The following is a 20454-nucleotide window of genomic DNA, read 5'->3' as shown; positions in this document are numbered from 1 at the left end:
AGAAATAATATAGGCAATTTTAGTACGGTCACTGGGGAAATTGCCAGGTTGTAGCTCAAAATGGATTTCACACTGGTTGAGAAATCCCCTGCAGAATCTTGGAGATCCGTCAAATTTTGCTGGCGTTGGAAGATGAAGACGTGGAGTAGAAATGGGTAAGGTGGGTGGGGTTACAGCTGGTGTCACTGTTGTGGACGCACCGGACATGCCAGGTCCACGGAGGGTCGTTTGAATCCCATCCAGTTGGGTAGAGAGATCCTTGAGACAGCGGATGATGTGGCCTTGTGCAGCCTCCTGATGTTCAAATCTGGCTGCGAGTTCTTGCATCGGCCTGGCCGCTTGATCCTGGTCTCCGACTGGATTCATATGGTCAGTGCTTACTGTCACAACTGAGGGTTTTGGCTGACAGGAGGAAGCCTCAGTTGTAGGGGCTGGAACGAAATTAAACCTGGAAGGTTTAATCAGACCCCTGGACATGTAAGTGTAAAAGATTACCCAAAGGTGTGACCATGACAACCAGGTTAAAAGTCAATAAAAGGTTTTATTAACAGACTCCGTGTATAAACAACAGTATTCACAGTTGATAAAAGCAAGTGGCATATAATACAGTTCCTGGATCACTTATAACCATGAGAGGTATCACAGAGCACTGGTAGGTTGAGGAATGGATGTTAAAGTCCCTTGATGGATTAACCTTACCAGGCCTGGCTGTAGTAGTGAAGATAGCCGAGGAACACGCCAGTGGAGGTATAGATGTAGTTGGTAACTTGAACAGACTGTTGTAGGTACTGGATGGAACCAGCCAGGTGGTAGAGACACGGAGTGGATGCTGAATGGAATCAGCCAGGTGATGAAGACACGGAGTGGATGCTGGATGGAACCAGACAGGTGATGAAGATACAGAGTGGATGCTGGATGGAACCAGAAAGGTGATGAAGACACGGAATGGATGCTGGATGGAACCAGACAGGTGATGAAGACATGGAGTGGATGCTGGATGGAACCAGACAGGTGATGAAGACACGGAGTAGATGCTGTAAGATGCTAGGGAGCGTGGAAACAGGAGAGTAGTGAAGAGGTTACCAGTGGTAGTGGATACTGCTGGTAAGTAGGGATCCACTGGAGTAACACCGGCACTTTGAAGAAAGTGAATACTGCTGAAAGCTGACCGCTGGAAGCAGATGGGTAGTAGCTGGAAGCTGGAATAGCCACGGAGGGCTGTAGAGTCTGGCTGCACCGCAAGATGGAAGGCAGGTGCGGGTCTCGTAGTGGATGCTGGAGACAGGAGCTGGAACCTGGAGAAACAACCACAGGAGAGAGACACTGGAACAAGGTTTGACATACAAAGCACTGACCATTTCCTGGTTCAGGCACAGGATACTTATACCTGCTGCGGGGCAGGCATTGGCTGGCCAATCATGCAGGTTCACTGTGCAACGGATTGGTGGAGACTAAACATGTGACTGAAACAAACATGGCTGCGCCCATGTTAGTACTTGGAGGGAAAGCTGGTTTGGAAAACCATGTGGAACCATAACAGCAATGGCGGCGCCGGCCGCGGAGGACAGGAGACGCCAAACTGACAACTGCACACTGAGACACATGGATGACAGGCGGAGGCCGCGGCAGGCATGGGGCACCACTCTGACAACCTGCATACTGTAACACAGGAGCGGCGGCGGAGGCCGCGGAGGACGGGAGACGCCATGCTAGATTCAAACATGGCGCCGCTGACAGCGTCTCAGAGTGACAGGAGGGATATGCAGAGTGTGGACATCAGGAACACAGATGAGATCCGGCCTTGGAACGCTGAGCCAGCCTCAGAAGGCATCTAAAAGGCAAGTAATGGCGTCCAGATACCCGGATCGTGACACACAGTAATGTACACAAACTCATATGCAATAGGCACTAAAGTTAACTATTCAAACTAACAAAAGTAGATAGAATTTTAGTGCTGTATAACCCTTACTCCGTAGAGTGGGATACAGGGAGACTCCCCACACTTCCAGAATCGATCAATATGTTAGCGAACGCTGAGTGGATTTAGACGCTACTAGTGTACAATGTCGCTCCGGTATTTTTTTGTAGACACAGACGGTCAGTGAACGCTAGTGCATGCAGACGCACCTGTCTGCGCCCCGGACTCTTAGCAGTAACCATAGTGTACTCAGACTCAGCGGCCTATGCTGCGACCAAGACCCCTCAGGGTAGCGTCTGAGACGGAAGTGAGGTACTCAGTTTATGGTGGGAGACGCACGAAAACTGGTCACGAACTGGGGGGAGGGGCGACCAGGAGAGGTCTGACTCCCCACTGCTGACAACCTTAGGGATCACAGCCTCAAACTATTCCTGGTGCCTATTGGTCCCTAAAGCCTAGTGCTGGAGCACCCATGGCGGCGGCGCGCCAGCTACTGTTTGGTAGTCTCCTCCCAAACCAGTGCGGCTGTGTCCGTATTCCCCTACTAAGCGGAACCAATGCCTTACCTTCTCCCCATGCTCCGGCCACAGCCTGGTAACGTCTGCTGGACCTGCTAGTATATCCGACACAGACGCTTGTCGAGACAGCACTTGTACCATGGGTAAGCATTGTTGCGACCCGGCGGAGAGTTGTTGGAGCGACTCTTTACGATATGCGTGTAAGACGCTGTTAGGAAAGATCACTCAAAACAGTGTAGTAAGACTATAAAAATAAAATAATAAAGCTTAGGGCTGCTAAACACAGCATCCCTGTGACCATGGTCTGGCTTCTGCCGCACCAAACAAAAACCTGATTTGACTGAGCCAGTGGGCATGAATATTAGAGATGAGCGGATTCGGTTTTACTCGGTTCTCAAAACGGCATCTTATTGGCTATCCAAAACACGTGACATCCGTGAGCCAATAAGATGCCGTTTTGAGAACCGAGTAAAACCGAATCCGCTCATCTCTAATGAATATATGGACGAGCCCATTGCATCCTGGGAGGCCAGAAAGCTTGTGATCGTTTGGTGCCAATCCGCTGTCACTCCATCATATCCCAATATTATCCTGTGGATAACCTGTGGACCCTGTTGGAGAAAAAGGAATCTTGTAAAGGCACAGGAACCAAGTGTGCCTTCAAAAATATCACGAATTCCCAAGGAGAGTCACAGTGGGTCCACAGTTGCCATGTCTAACCATACTGTATCAGAAGAGGAGGCTCCTTCTGCCATTTTCACATGCTCTGTTGTAGCCCATGGTATGAAAAACAAGCCCATTGTCTTCATGCCTGGGCAAAAGACAAAAAGATACACTTCTTATGTGTGGAAATATTTCTTACCAATCCCGGAAAATCACTGTATCATCTGTAGTCTTTGTAAAGTCGTTGTAACTAGAAACTTCCTCCTTGTTACGCCACTTGCAGCGCATCCATCACAAGTTGTTGACAAATTCTGAATATTTGGATAAGAATGTAAACAGAATGTAAACTATGCATGTCCTGTTTAATATACAAAATAAGGGTGGGTGGGATGGCCCAAGGACATTTCACATCTTGCACTATGTGCTTGTGAGCATTTTTTGTGAATAGTGCATAAAACAAAACTGCCATCCTGTGCCAGAAGTTTGTGTTTATTTTTTTAGTAACTGGTTCCATGTCTCCGATTTATGTCCATATTCCCTGCTGCTGCATCCATTTAGGCCTAGGGGGTGTTCTTTTTTTGGTCCAGTGGTGTTCTTTTTTTGATCAATCAAAATACTACATTCTTGTTTTTAATAACTTGTTCCTTGTCTCCAATTTATGTCCATGGTCCATCCTCCCAAGTCCTGCCCATTGTCAGCTTGTTTTGTGGAGCCCAAACAAACCAATAATTTCAGCCACAATTGACAGTCCCTGTCACTGAAATGATTTGTTTATTAAACTTTGCATGTCCTGTTTAATTTATATACAACATAAGGGTGGGTGGGACAATTCCATCTTGCACCTTATTTATTTGCATTATGTGCTCTTTAGAGCATATTTTGGGCATAGTCTATAAAACTTCTATCCTGTCTGCCACTGCAGTGCCACTCCTAGATGTGACAGGTGTTTGTGCCACCAACTTCTGTTGCTTAGCTTAGTCATACAGCTATCTGGCACTGTACATCATTTTTATAATTTTCTGTTCTGTATTTTTATGTTCTGTAATACTGTAGATGTATGTAAAGTAAACAAAGTTATCAAGTTAGAGTTTACTTTAGACCTCTGATTACCTGTTTTAAGTAGAGATGAGCGCCTGAAATTTTTCGGGTTTTGTGTTTTGGTTTTGGGTTCGGTTCCGCGGCCGTGTTTTGGGTTCGACCGCGTTTTGGCAAAACCTCACCGAATTTTTTTTGTCGGATTCGGGTGTGTTTTGGATTCGGGTGTTTTTTTCAAAAAACCCTAAAAAACAGCTTAAATCATAGAATTTGGGGGTCATTTTGATCCCATATTATTATTAACCTCAAAAACCATAATTTCCACTCATTTTCAGTCTATTCTGAATACGTCACACCTCACAATATTATTTTTAGTCCTAAAATTTGCACCGAGGTCGCTGGATGACTAAGCTAAGCGACCCTAGTGGCCGACACAAACACCTGGCCCATCTAGGAGTGGCACTGCAGTGTCACGCAGGATGTCCCTTCCAAAAAACCCTCCCCAATCAGCACATGACGCAAAGAAAAAAAGAGGCGCAATGAGGTAGCTGTGTGAGTAAGATAAGCGACCCTAGTGGCCGACACAAACACCGGGCCCATTTAGGAGTGGCACTGCAGTGTCTCGCGGGATGTCCCTTCCAAAAAACCCTCCCCAAACAGCACATGACGCAAAGAAAAAAAGAGGCGCAATGAGGTAGCTGACTGTGTGAGTAAGATAAGCGACCCTAGTGGCCGACACAAACACCGGGCCCATTTAGGAGTGGCACTGCAGTGTCACGCAGGATGTCCCTTCCAAAAAACCCTCCCCAATCAGCACATGACGCAAAGAAAAAAAGAGGCGCAATGAGGTAGCTGTGTGAGTAAGATTAGCGACCCTAGTGGCCGACACAAACACCGGGCCCATTTAGGAGTGGCACTGCAGTGTCACGCAGGATGTCCCTTCCAAAAAACCCTCCCCAATCAGCACATGACGCAAAGAAAAAAAGAGGCGCAATGAGGTAGCTGTGTGAGTAAGATTAGCGACCCTAGTGGCCGACACAAACACCGGGCCCATTTAGGAGTGGCACTGCAGTGTCACGCAGGATGTCCCTTCCAAAAAACCCTCCCCAATCAGCACATGACGCAAAGAAAAAAAGAGGCGCAATGAGGTAGCTGTGTGAGTAAGATTAGCGACCCTAGTGGCCGACACAAACACCGGGCCCATTTAGGAGTGGCACTGCAGTGTCACACAGGATGTCCCTTCCAAAAAACCCTCCCCAATCAGCACATGAGGCAAAGAAAAAAAGAGGCGCAATGAGGTAGCTGTGTGAGTAAGATTAGCGACCCTAGTGGCCGACACAAACACCGGGCCCATTTAGGAGTGGCACTGCAGTGTCACGCAGGATGTCCCTTCCAAAAAACCCTCCCCAATCAGCACATATAGACATATAGCTAATATAGACTGGTTGATAAAGAGATGTCGTAGTATGTATGTATAAAGAAGAAAGAAAAAAAAACCACGGTTAGGTGGTATACAATTATGGACGGACTGCCGAGTGCCGACACAGAGGTAGCCACAGCCGTGAACTACCGTACTGTACTGTGTCTGCTGCTAATATAGACTGGTTGATAAAGAGATGTCGTAGTATGTATGTATAAAGAAGAAAGAAAAAAAAACCACGGGTAGGTGGTATACAATTATGGACGGACTGCCGAGTGCCGACACAGAGGTAGCCACAGCCGTGAACTACCGTACTGTACTGTGTCTGCTGCTAATATAGACTGGTTGATAAAGAGATGTCGTAGTATGTACGTATAAAGAAGAAAGAAAAAAAACCCACGGTTAGGTGGTATACAATTATGGACGGACTGCCGAGTGCCGACACAGAGGTAGCCACAGCCGTGAACTACCGTACTGTACTGTGTCTGCTGCTAATATAGACTGGTTGATAAAGAGATGTCGTAGTATGTATGTATAAAGAAGAAAGAAAAAAAAACCACGGTTAGGTGGTATACAATTATGGACGGACTGCCGAGTGCCGACACAGAGGTAGCCACAGCCGTGAACTACCGTACTGTACTGTGTCTGCTGCTAATATAGACTGGTTGATAAAGAGATGTCGTAGTATGTACGTATAAAGAAGAAAGAAAAAAAAACCACGTTTAGGTGGTATACAATTATGGACGGACTGCCGAGTGCCGACACAGAGGTAGCCACAGCCGTGAACTACCGTACTGTACTGTGTCTGCTGCTAATATAGACTGGTTGATAAAGAGATGTCGTAGTATGTATGTATAAAGAAGAAAGAAAAAAAAACCACGGTTAGGTGGTATACAATTATGGACGGACTGCCGAGTGCCGACACAGAGGTAGCCACAGCCGTGAACTACCGTACTGTACTGTGTCTGCTGCTAATATAGACTGGTTGATAAAGAGATGTCGTAGTATGTATGTATAAAGAAGAAAGAAAAAAAAACCACGGTTAGGTGGTATACAATTATGGACGGACTGCCGAGTGCCGACACAGAGGTAGCCACAGCCGTGAACTACCGTACTGTACTGTGTCTGCTGCTAATATAGACTGGTTGATAAAGAGATGTCGTAGTATGTATGTATAAAGAAGAAAGAAAAAAAAACCACGGTTAGGTGGTATACAATTATGGACGGACTGCCGAGTGCCGACACAGAGGTAGCTACAGCCGTGAACTACCGTACTGTGTCTGCTGCGACTGGATGATAAATAATGATATAAAAAATATATATATATCACTACTGCAGCCGGACAGGTATATATATTATATAATGACGGACCTGCTGGACACTGTCTGTCAGCAGAATGAGTTTTTTATAGAATAAAAAAAAAAACACCACACAAGTGAAGTCACACGACGAGTGTTTAACTTTTTCAGGCAATCACAATATAGTATACTACTAACTATACTGGTGGTCAGTGTGGTCAGGTCACTGGTCAGTCACACTGGCAGTGGCACTCCTGCAGCAAAAGTGTGCACTGTTTAATTAATTTTAATATAATATGTACTCCTGGCTCCTGCTATAACCTATAACTGGCACTGCAGTGCTCCCCAGTCTCCCCCACAATTATAAGCTGTGTGAGCTGAGCACAGTCAGATATATAATATATACATAGATGATGCAGCACACTGGGCTGAGCAGTGCACACAGATATGGTATGTGACTGTCTTGTACTCCTGGCTCCTGCTATAACCTATAACTGGCACTGCAGTGCTCCCCAGTCTCCCCCACAATTATAAGCTGTGTGAGCTGAGCACAGTCAGATATATAATATATACATAGATGATGCAGCACACTGGGCTGAGCAGTGCACACAGATATGGTATGTGACTGAGTCACTGTGTGTATCGTTTTTTTCAGGCAGAGAACGGATATATTAAATAAAACTGCACTGTCTGGTGGTCACTGTGGTCAGTCACTAGTAAACTCTGCACTCTCTTCTACAGTACTCCTAAGCTCCAGTAAATCAGGTCAATCTCTCTCTCTCTCTCTCTCTCTCTCCTAATCTAAATCACTGTACTCCCTAACAGCTGCTCCCCGTCCCCAATCCTCCCCACAATTATAACTAAGTCACTCAGTCTTTACTCTTTTCTACTATAACGGAGAGGACGCCAGCCACGTCCTCTCCCTATCAATCTCAATGCACGTGTGAAAATGGCGGCGACGCGCGGCTCCTTATATAGAATCCGAGTCTCGCGAGAATCCGACAGCGTCATGATGACATTCGGGCGCGCTCGGGTTAACCGAGCAAGGCGGGAAGATCCGAGTCGCTCGGACCCGTGAAAAAAAACATGAAGTTCGTGCGGGTTCGGATTCAGAGAAACCGAACCCGCTCATCTCTAGTTTTAAGTACACAATGTGGCTCCTTGTTTAACATCCAATTTGTTTACTGACCTAGTCATAGGACTGAAACTTGGTTGTTAAGTGAGTGGCATCTGTAAATATATAAAGTAAGTTTCCTTAGTTCCTCTGTCCATTCTGTTGTTGCATGATTCATGCATATAAACAACAAAATGTAACTGTCAGTATCCAGGACTATTTAATACATGCACTAAGAGTTCCCTGTAGCTTACATCCTGAGTTTCAGGGTTTTCTCTCAGCCCAACATAGTGGCATGCAGTTCTCAGCTTTCAACTGCAGCATGTGATGTGTTGCTCACTTCTGATTAAACCACCTGTTTGGGGATTTCTCTGTGTGATAAATTGTCAGAATCCTGTGTGCGGCATCTATGTCTCTCTGTGCATTGTTTCCAGCAGCCATATTACCTGGTCAGCTCACTGGACTGTTTACCAATAGGAATGCTAGTATCCTCAGCTGTCTCCTTCCTCCAATGGCAGTTTACGTAAGGGTATAGAGCAGATCTCCTGGGAACAGGAAGGGGCCTGTTCAACTTCCTTCTTTATCCAGTGCATACTGCTTCGTGTTGCTGCTCCAAGTTCCAGGCTCCACACTGTGGGCCTAATTCAGACCTGATCACAGCAGCAAATTGGTTAGCAAATGGGCAAAACCATGTGCACTGCAGGGGAGGGGGGGGGCAGATATAACATGTGCAGAGAGAGTTAGATTTGGGTATGGTGTGTTCAAACTGAAATCTAAATTGTAGTGTAAAAATAAAGCAACCAGTATTTACCCTGCACAGAAACAATATAACCAACCCAAATCTAACTCTCTCAGCACATGTTATATCTGTCCCCCCTGAAGTGCACATGGGGCCTAATTCAGAACTGATCGCAGCAGCAAATTTGTTAGCTAATGGGCAAAACCATGTGCACTACAGGGGGGTCAGATATAACATGTGCAGAGAGAGTTAGATTTGTGCATTTAATTTTTTTCCGTGGATGCCAATTTCTATGTTTTTTCTATGTGAGCCATTGTGTGTTGTTGTTTTTTTGGAATGAGCCAATGCCTTTGTTTTTGTTTGTGGGGGTCAGTATAATTTTTTTTTCCGTGGAGGTGAATGTTTTTGTTTTTTGGATGTTTTTGTTTTTTTAAGGTGGTTGCAACATGTTTGCTTTTTCTGTGATGGCCAATGTCTTTCATATGTGTTTTTCATAGAAGGTCTGATTTTTAGGTGACTGCAGAAGTGCACATACAATACTCTGTGAATTTATACAAATGCTCCCATTGACTCTCTCCCTGCTGTACATCTGTGCAGCCAAATGTGTAAGGACTGAGATGCCCACATTCATCGTCTGGGCATGCAGTACTAACAGTTGGTGTGTCCTTAGATGCCACCATTGGTAGCACCATAGAAACTTGTGCCAGTCCTATGGCAGGTGCAGTTTTTCCATCTGATCATGGCCTCCTATGTATGTGTCTGTGCACCTGTAAATGCCCCAATTGCATTGGCACTCCCAAAACACTCCAAAACTACGCCTACTGAACTAGGAATTTTTGCGTGCATTTCTAGCCACCACTCAGTCACTGTCCATTACTTTTCCACAACATTTCTGATACCGTTACACGCTGTATCGCATGTGACATACAAGTTTTTAGATTTTTCACACATACAAAGAATCGCTCAACTACGTGAACATTACCATTGCATGCTAATTGTGCTCTGAATCAGGCCCTGAGTGCCATCAAATACAAAAAGGCCAACGTCAGGTTGGACACATATTACAACAAATAAGCAGTCACAAAATGCAGTTTACAGAGCTGGGCACATCTCAAGCTCTGTAATGGCATATAAACTAGTTGTATGGTTAAAGAACAGTAGTATAATAAGTATGTGCCAGGATAAAGCCAGTAGAAAACACTAGTTTACAAAAAAGCTATTATCACAACATCTTGCAATATATCTGGTATAACTAAATATTCTTCATCTGACATATGAACATTATGGGTCAAACTAAGTGTTAGTAGGATAACCAGCTACAGTGTGCCAGGTTGTACTTGACCCAACCATGTTGCCATTACATTGACCATTACTGTAATGCTGTTTTAGAAATCTCAGTCAAAATATGAAGAACTGGAGGCTTGTAAAAATTAGAGCTGTGCTGGGGGAAACTTTTCATGTTTTGTGGTTTGCTTTTGGTTCTGGATCTCAGTTCATGTTTTGGATCTGGATTGGTATTGCCAAAACCACCCTTTCGTGTTTTGGTTTTGGATCTGGATTTAAAACAACACAAAACATAAAACAGCTAAAATTACAGAATTTGAGGGTATTTTTGATCTTACGGTGTTATTAACCTCAATAACAATCATTTCCACTCATTTTCAGTCTATTCTGAACACCTCACAATATTGTTTTTAGGCCAAAAGGTTGCACCGAGGTAGCTGGATGACTAAGCTAAGCAACACAAGGGGGCGGCACAAACACGTGGCTCATCTAGGAGTGGCACTGCAGTGGCAGCCAGGATGGCAGTTTTAAAAACTAGGCCCCAAAGAGTACATAATGCAACGAAAAAAAGAGATGCAAGATGGAATTGTCCTTGGGCTCTTCCTCCCACCCTTATGTTGTATAAACAAGACATGCACAGTATAATAAACCCATCATTTCAGCGACAGGTGGTCCCCTTGGAAAAAGCTCGCCAAGTTCTCCAAATCATAGCAAACAAACATACCACCTCCTTCTTTGATGACTTTTCACATTATGAGAAGAGGAAAGAGGAAGAGGACAGTGTCAAGAAGGTGATTAAAAATTAGAGAGGCACATGCAATCAGGAACAACACACAGGCTTTCACCTCAACTCCTATATTGGTGTGGAACGGAAAGATCTTCAACCAAGCAAATATATAATTACCACATTACTGGACAAACTGAAAAACTAGGGGCCAAAGCCTCAGAATTTGTATCCCCTTCTCTATTTCAGAGATTATGATAATCTCGGATTTAATGCTGGAATGCAAATAAACTGGTGTATACCATAGGATCAACATTGGATATTTTCCCCTCCATGGAGTCTGGAGACTTATTTTGTGAAAATCTTGTGGGTTTCTTTTTTTCCATTCTATTATTGCATTTTTATTTACATATTTTGTGGCATATGACTTATATTCATTTTTCACAGCTCTCAGTTACACACATGTGAGCATACCTGTGTGTCCCAGTTACACGCATGTGAGCATACCTGTGTGTCTTGTTTATTTTATTAATATTTTTTTTAAATAAAGCAGCCCTTTAGATGTTTTAGCAGCCCCTCCTGAGCCCCCACAGCAGCCCCGAATGGGACAAGTTGAGTTCGGATGGGTTTGGTACATTACTAAGCAGGACTGTGCAGTGAATTTTTTTGTTATTGAGCCCCTGACCTAGTGGAGTTTACCAATCTACAGTTGATAATCATTTCATACTATAAGTAGGACTGTGAGAGGAAGCAATGCTAACCTCTGTGCCCATGTCAGGAACCACAGTTCACGCACTGCTCGCACACGCCACTTACCGGTACGCTGGTGTATTCTGTGCCGCAGATCAGCCACTGGTGCTTTCAGTAGTTACTAGCATGATTTCCACTGACTCTGGTAGAGTCACATGATCCAGTCACATGATCCAGAGTCACATGATCCAGAGTCACATGATCCAGGTATACAGGTAATTACTTCCTGGTTCTGTGCATGCTGCTGCTGCTGCCGGCAGCAACCAATCAGCATCCTTCTGGGGGGATATAAGCAGGCTTCCCAGAGTCCTCATTGCCTTGAACAACTTGTCAATTCTCCTGCAAGTTCTCCAGCATCGCTCTCAAGGCTTCAAGCTTGCTCCAGAGATCCGTTTACCTGTGTCCTGCTGTACCTGCCTTTCCTGGTTACTTACTTGCTGCCAGAGACTTTCACTATCTCCATCTCAGTGTGTTACCAGTCTGCGGTGCTCAGCCCAGGATTCCTCTCACAGGCTCCGGATATCCTCAGCTACCCAAGCACTCCAGAGTTCACCATCTCCGATATACTTACCTTTTCATGTCACCATCGGACTCACCATCGATGGTTAAGCACTTCAGTATAATCCGGTATTAAGCATCCCTGTATACCCGAGTGTCTCACAGCCTCCACAGAGGAACCTGAGCAGAGGGCCGCGACCTGCCCATCAGGCACAGCGAAGACCATATCCCCTGGCGGGGGTCACTGGCGAAAACCCCTGGCGAGTTAGACTCCGCGCCTCTGCTTCAGGTCTGGCCAATTCTCTGTGCTCAATGTGTAAACTTCCGGAGTGCTCCAGCATATGACTTGTCCATCTCTCAAGCCACCTAACTTCTGCCTCCCTGCGCCCTCCACTGGCTCACCCAGGTCATTACCGGGAACACAATCAGACCAGCCCCTGACAGATTGTTCAAGGCCGATGGACTCGGCACATGACCACAGTGTGAGCCCAGCGGCTCTTCAGGATGTTATTTCACGAATAGAGACACAGGAAGCAACGCAGCAGCAAGTCACTACCTACCTACAGGAAGTGTCCACTCACTTGGATGTTCTCCAGCAGTCACTCAGGTCACCTGCCCCTGTAGTGTCCACTCCACCAGCTGCTCATTCTTCTGTGTCTGTCTCTCACTTACAGCTTCCCGCTCCTAATAAATATGCTGGCAACCCCAAGCTCTGTAGAGGATTTCTCATTCAATGTGATATCCAATTTGAACTACAACCACAGAATTTCCCTTCTGCTAGGACCAAGATAGCTTACATTGTCTCCCTGCTAACTGGTTCAGCTTTAAGTTGGGTATCACCGCTGTGGGAAAGGTCTGACCCTTTACTCACTGATTACGTCAAATTTGTTTCCGCATTCAGACGCATGTTCGACGAGCCAGGTCGAGCAGCGTCCACCTCTACAGAGATACTCCGTATTAAACAAGGATCCCGTCCCATGGGACAATTTGTAGTCCAATTCCAGACCTTGGCTTCCGAATTAAAGTGGAACAATGAAGCACTAACTGCTGCTTTCTGGCTAGGAGTTTCGGAGCGCATTAAGGACGAGTTGGCTACCCGTGATCTTCCAGTTCAGTTAGAAGATTTGATCTCCCTGTGTGTCAAAATAGACCTACGTCTCAGAGAGAGAGGTCTAGAGCGGCAGGAAAAAGTTTTCTCCAGAGTTTCTTCCACGCCTCTGCATCGTCCAGTGACTGCTAGTACAGAAGAACCTAAGCAAGCAGGTAGATCTAGGCTCTCACCGGAAGAACGATCTAGGAGGCAAAAAGAGAAATTGTGTTTGTATTGTGCCGCTTCCGGTCACTATATCGGGTTCTGTCCTGAGCGTCCGGGAAAACACCAAGCCCTAACCTGCAACGGGGGAGTCAGGTTAGGCCGTTTAATAAAGTCTCCTCCTTCTCCTGACTTAGTACTTCCAGTTACCCTTGTGACTCCAGCAGGTTCCTATCACGTCCCTGCCCTGGCGGACTCTGGGGCAGCAGGGAACTTCATTACCTCAGATCTTGTAAAAAAAAGTAATATTTCAGTCTCGTCATTGTCTCCGCACCTCTATCTGACTGCAGTCGATGGTAATAAAATTCTTGGCAGTGATATCACACATCAGACAGCTTCTGTTACCATCCAAGTGGGGATTCTTCATCAGGAACGCATTAAGTTTCTCATCATTCCTAAATCTTCTTACGACATTGTGCTAGGGTTGCCGTGGTTACGACTCCACAATCCTCGCATCAATTGGGCCTCACTTCAGATAGAGGAATGGAGTGATTATTGCCAGAAGCATTGCACCAGTGAAGTAACTCCTATCCGGTCTACTAAGATTAAGCCCTTGCCTGGCCTACCCACAGCATATGAAGAATTTTGTGATATATTCAGTGAACAGGCTGCTGATGTGTTACCTCCTCATCGTAAATGGGATTGCCCCATTGACCTTCTTCCCGGAAAGTCCCCTCCTAAGGGGCGCACATACCCACTCTCTGTACCCGAGACTAAAGCAATGTCCGATTACATTCAGGAAAATCTGCAAAAAGGTTTCATCCGCCCTTCCTCCTCTCCCGCTGGAGCGGGTTTCTTCTTTGTGAAAAAGAAAGATGGAGGCCTGCGTCCCTGCATTGATTACAGAGGCTTAAACAACATAACAGTCAAAAACAGTTATCCTCTTCCTCTCATAACTGAGCTGTTCGATCGTGTCAAGGGAGCAAAGGTCTTCACCAAACTGGACCTCAGAGGAGCATATAACTTAATCAGAATCCGTGAGGGCGATGAATGGAAGACAGCTTTCAACACCAGAGATGGGCATTACGAGTACCTTGTAATGCCCTTCGGATTAAGTAACGCTCCTGCAGTTTTTCAAGAGTTTGTGAATGATATATTCAGAGATGTATTATACAAGTTCCTCGTAGTATATCTCGACGACATCCTGATATTTTCCCAAGATCTCCAAACCCATCGCAGTCAGGTGAAAGAAGTCCTGTCCCGTTTACGTGCAAATAAATTATACGGTAAACTCTCCAAGTGTACCTTTGAAGTACCCTCTATACTTTTCTTGGGGTACATTATCTCCGGCTCAAAATTACAGATGGATCCCGAAAAACTTGAGGCCATCAACGGTTGGTCCCAACCAACTACGCTAAAGGCTGTCCAGCGCTTCATTGGCTTTGCCAATTATTACAGAAAATTTATCAGGGGATTCTCCACGCTCATCTCTCCAATTACAGCCCTGACCAAAAAAGGAGCAAATCCCGCCGCCTGGTCTGAAGAAGCCTTGTCCTCATTCCATCTGCTAAAACAAGCCTTCATCTCGGCACCTATTCTCCAGCAACCAGACCCTGATAAGCCCTTTTCCCTTGAGGTTGATGCCTCTAATGTGGGTATTGGCGCAGTGCTATCCCAGACCGCGGAAGATGGGAAGCAACATCTATGCGGGTTTTTCTCACGAAAATTCCTTCCTGCAAAGAAAAACTACTCCATTGGCGATCAAGAGTTGTTAGCGATCAAGTTGGCATTGGAAGAGTGGAGGTACTTGTTAGAGGGTGCCAAATTCACCGTAACCATTTTTACAGACCACAAGAACTTGCTCTACCTCCAAGCGGCCCAGTGCCTGAATCCTCGCCAAGCCCGCTGGTCATTATTCTTCTCGCGTTTTGATTTCAAGATCTTGTATCATCCAGGCTCCCAGAATGTAAAGGCGGATGCGTTATCACGGTCCATGGAGGAAGATGTTCAGCCTCATGACCAGCGTCCCATCATCAGTCCCACTGCCTTTGCCACCACTCACGTGTCTCCTGTGCCACCTCCAGGGAAAATATATGTGTCGCCTGAACTTCGGCCGAAGTTACTATCCTGGGCTCATGCCTCACCATTTTCTGGTCATCCTGGGGTTCTCAAGACACTTGAACTTGTTTGTCGCTCTTACTGGTGGCCCAAAATTAGGAAAGACGTCCAAGATTTTGTGGCCTCTTGTTCCACATGTGCCCAACATAAAGTACATCGCCAAGCTCCTGCAGGTGCTCTACTCCCATTGCCCATTCCTACGCGTCCATGGACACACTTATCCATGGACTTCATCTCAGAGCTCCCAAAGTCCCAAGAGTGTAATACCATCTGGGTAGTGGTGGATCGATTTTCAAAGATGGCACACTTTATACCACTCACTGGTCTACCTTCGGCTCCCAAGCTCGCCCAAATATTCATACAGCATATTTTCAAGATTCATGGACTTCCTACAGAAATTGTCTCTGACCGTGGTGTACAATTCGTAGCCCGCTTCTGGAAATCCCTTTGTTCTGCCTTACAAGTGAAGTTAAATTTCTCCACAGCGTACCACCCCCAGTCCAATGGGCAAACGGAGAGGGTCAACCAGGACCTTGAAGCATTCCTCAGGCTATACATTTCCTCTTCACAGGATAACTGGGTTAGTCTACTTCCTTGGGCAGAGTTCGCTCATAATTTCAGGTACCATACGGCTACGGGTTATTCACCATTCTATATTGTGTACGGTCAACATCCGCGTCCACCTAACTTCGAGGCCCTACCAGCTTTAGAAGTGCCAGCTGCATCTTCTACACTCAAGCACTTCTCTCTAGTTTGGAAAAATGTCCATGTCTCGCTCAAGAAAGCTTCCAAGCGATATAAAATCTTTGCTGATCGCAAACGGCGAGCTGTTCCTCTGCTGAAACCTGGAGACAAAGTTTGGCTCTCCACTTGGAATCTACGTTTAAGGGTTCCTTCCATGAAGTTTGCCCCTCGATTCATAGGCCCATACTCCGTCGAACAAATGATCAATCCTGTGGCATACAAGTTAAAACTACCAGCCTACCTGAGAATACCTAATTCTTTCCACATCTCTTTGCTGCGGCCTCATTCTTAACCGCTTCCAAAAATCTTCTACTGAGTCCCCCAGAGTCTACACCCGTCGAGGAGTTGAGTTCGAGGTCAATAAAATTGTGGATTCTCGCCAGAGGTATGGGCATATCCAGTATCTTATCGATTGGAACGGCTATGGCCCAGAAGAGAGAAGCTGGGTTAATGCCTCTGATGTTCACGCTCCTCGTCTGATCTCAGCCTTCCACAGGGACAATCCTTCCAAGCCTCGTGGGTGTTCGGTGTCCACCCTAAAAGGGAGGGGTACTGTCAGGAACCACAGTTCACGCACTGCTCGCACACGCCACTTACCGGTACGCTGGTGTATTCTGTGCTGCAGATCAGCCACTGGTGCTTTCAGTAGTTACTAGCATGATTTCCACTGACTCTGGCAGAGTCACATGATCCAGTCACATGATCCAGAGTCACATGATCCAGAGTCACATGATCCAGAGTCACATGATCCAGAGTCACATGATCCAGGTATCCAGGTAATTACCTCCTGGTTCTGTGCATGCTGCTGCTGCTGCCGGCAGCAACCAATCAGCATCCTTCTGGGGGGATATAAGCAGGCTTCCCAGAGTCCTCATTGCCTTGAACAACTTGTCAATTCTCCTGCAAGTTCTCCAGCATTGCTCTCAAGGCTTCAAGCTTGCTCCAGAGATCCGTTTACCTGTGTCCTGCTGTACCTGCCTTTCCTGGTTACTTACTTGCTGCCAGAGACTTTCACTATCTCCATCTCAGTGTGTTACCAGTCTGCGGTGCTCAGCCCAGGATTCCTCTCACAGGCTCCGGATATCCTCAGCTACCCAAGCACTCCAGAGTTCACCATCTCCGATATACTTACCTTTTCATGTCTCCATCGGACTCAGCATCGATGGTTAAGCACTTCAGTATAATCCGGTATTAAGCATCCCTGTATACCCGAGTGTCTTACAGCCTCCACAGAGGAACCTGAGCAGAGGGCCGCGACCTGCCCGTCAGGCGCAGCGAAGACCATATCCCCTGGCGGGGGTCACTGGCGAAAACCCCTGGCGAGTTAGACTCCGCGCCTCTGCTTCAGGTCTGGCCAATTCTCTGTGCTCAATGTGTAAACTTCCGGAGTGCTCCAGCATATGACTTGTCCATCTCTCAAGCCACCTAACTTCTGCCTCCCTGCGCCCTCCACTGGCTCACCCAGGTCATTACCGGGAACACAATCAGACCAGCCCCTGACAGCCCACAGCATGCATCAGCCTGGAAAGCCAGACATCTTCCTTGCAGTAAACCACCATGAAACTCCACACTGGGCCTTATTTAGTAACTGTTTATGCCACAAAGGAGCTCCTGGCCCATCTAGTGCTGCAGTGCAATGGAAAGCTGATGGACCACTGAAACTCTGTTCTTCTAACACCACAAAGTCTTGCGCTAACCCTACGTACCCCTTAGGAAAAGAAGATTCCTGTACAACAAATGTGCATCTTCTAAACAAATAATCCCAAAATGTGTAACATTAATAATAAATTAAAACTAAGGTTGTCTAATTGGAGCCTTTCATTTGAGAAAGTCCCTAACATGAAATAATTGATAAGAACCTCTCTCTAATGCTCCGGCAGAAAATCTCTCTTACCTCTATGGCAGTTGCGCTGGATTATGATTCTGGGGGTAATTCAGAGTTGATCGCAGCAGCAAATTTGTTAGCAGTTGGGCAAAACCATGTGCACTGCAGGTTTGGCAGATAAAGCATGTGCAGAGAGAGTTAGATTTGGGTGAGTTATTTTGTTTCTGTGCAGGGTAAATTCTGGCTGCTTTAATTTTACACTGCAATTTAGATTTCAGTTTGAACACACCCCACCCAAATCTAAATCTCTCTACACATGTTATATCTGCCCCCCCCCCCCTGCAGTCCACATGGTTTTGCCCTACTGCTAACACATTTGCTGCTGCCATCAACTCTGAATTAGGCCCTCTGTCTCTTCTGAGCCTGACTGACTCTGGACACAAATGTGGTCTCATTGGAAAACACTTCATCAAAATTGCATTTTCCATTTCAATCTTTGCAGCTATATGTTTTCACAAATCTGTTTGTGATGTTGAAATTTGTTTCATATCTGCTGTAGGATTTAATTTAAACCTAGGATCAAGTACAGCAGCACCCTTGGAATTATACGACAGCACCCCTGGAGAATTACACAGCACAGCAGACAGGCAAAAGCACCCCTGGACTTAAATGGCAGTGGGTCAGCACCCCAGGACAGATAGGGCAGAGAGGCAGCACCCCATATAGGGCAGCACCCCTGGAATGATGTGGTAAAGAAAAGATGTGGAAGATGGAATTGTTCTTGGGCCCTCCTACCCCCCTTATATTGTATAAACAGGAAAAGCACACTTTAACAAACCAGTCATTTCAGTGACAGGATCTGCCACATGACTGTGGCTGAAATGATTGGTTTGTTTGGGCCCCCACCAAAAAAGAAGCAATTAATCTCTCTTTGCACAAATTGGCTTTACAGAGGCAAGATGTCATCCTCATCTTCAGATTCCCCCCACTTCAGTGTTTACATCCTCATCCTCACAGAGAAATAATATTAAAACAAACCACATCATTTAGGTATCAGTTGACTGCTTACGCTATTACCCAAAGTTTCTGAACTTGACAATGACTTATGATGAATGCACTGCAGGTGACGTATAGGGGAGGATGTTCCTAGGTGATTAATGTCCTTAACCCTACTTATTATGGATTGACAAAAGCAACAGATGGCTTGACACCTGTTGTCTGGATTTGTGGGGAAATAATTTCACACCAAAGAGGTGGCTTTTTTTGGTATTTTGCACAGGCATGACAATGGCCTTTTTCATCCCAAGGACAAAAAGTGTCTCCAGTGGTGCCTTATTAAAATAAACCACATCACCATCAGAATCCTCATTGTCAACTTCCTCCTCAGCGTCAGCTGTAGCAATATCCTCCTCATCCTGGTGTACTTCTACAGTGACATCCTCAATCTCAATATCAGCAACTGGACTGGCGGTGCTCCTCTCAGCACTTGCAGAGGGCGAGCAAATGGTGGTATGTGCCTCCTCTTCCCATACAGTGTTGTGAAGGTCAGGCCCAGACATCGCAACCGTGGAGACACTTGGACTCTCCTTTGGCATTTGTAATATCTCTGAACACACAGTTGTTTTTTCCTGTGCTTTAACAAGCTTTATTTTTTTAATATTTCGAGAGGGAGGAGGGCTTCCATCTTCATGATAAGCTGAAAAACCAGTCATGAACATAGGCCAAGGCCTTAGCCTTTTCTTACCACTTCAAGTCGTGAATGGCATATTGTCAATTTTACGTTTGTTCTCAGATAAAAAAATTTTGGTTCTTAATTTTTGTTTCTTGGATTTTACATGCCCTCTATGACATTGTGCATTGGCCTTTCAGACGACGATGATGGAGTTGAATCATCAATGTCATAACTGGTGGCAGCAGCAGCTTCAACACTAGTACTAGGAACTGGTAGGAACTGATCTTCCACTATTGTTTCTTACAAATTTTTGTTCTCTATTTCATAGGACAGTACTCCTTTATTATTACAGCACTAAGAACAGTGCCAATTTATTTTCACAGCTCCCCTGAATTTTTACAACATACAAGACAGGGCCAGTGTACATTTATTTTCACAGCACCCCTATATTTTTAAAGCATACAAGAGAGGGCCAGCACCCCTTTATATTCAAAGCACCCCTGTATTTTTACAGAATACAGGACAGTGCCAGCATTCCTGTATTTTCACAACACTCCTGTGATTTTACAGCATACAAGACAGGGTCAGCACCCCTTTATTTTCACAGCACAGTATTTTTACAGCATACATGACTAGGGTAGTGTACTTTTATTTTAACAACAGCACCCCTGAATTTTTACAGCATACAAGACAGGGGCAGGGTATATTTATTTTCACTGCACCCCTGAATTTTTTACAGCATACAAGACAGGGCCAATGTATATTTATTTTCACTGCAACGCTGAATTTTTACAGCATACAAGACAGGGCCAATGTACATTTATTTTCACAGCACCCCTGATTTTTTAAAGCATAAAAGACAGGGACAGCACCCCTGGATTT

This window comes from Pseudophryne corroboree, chromosome 5 (genome assembly GCF_028390025.1).
Source record: "Pseudophryne corroboree isolate aPseCor3 chromosome 5, aPseCor3.hap2, whole genome shotgun sequence".
Classification (NCBI taxonomy): Eukaryota; Metazoa; Chordata; class Amphibia; order Anura; family Myobatrachidae; genus Pseudophryne; species Pseudophryne corroboree.
The sequence above is the reverse complement of the archived record's forward strand: the minus strand, read 5'-3'. Positions refer to the sequence as shown.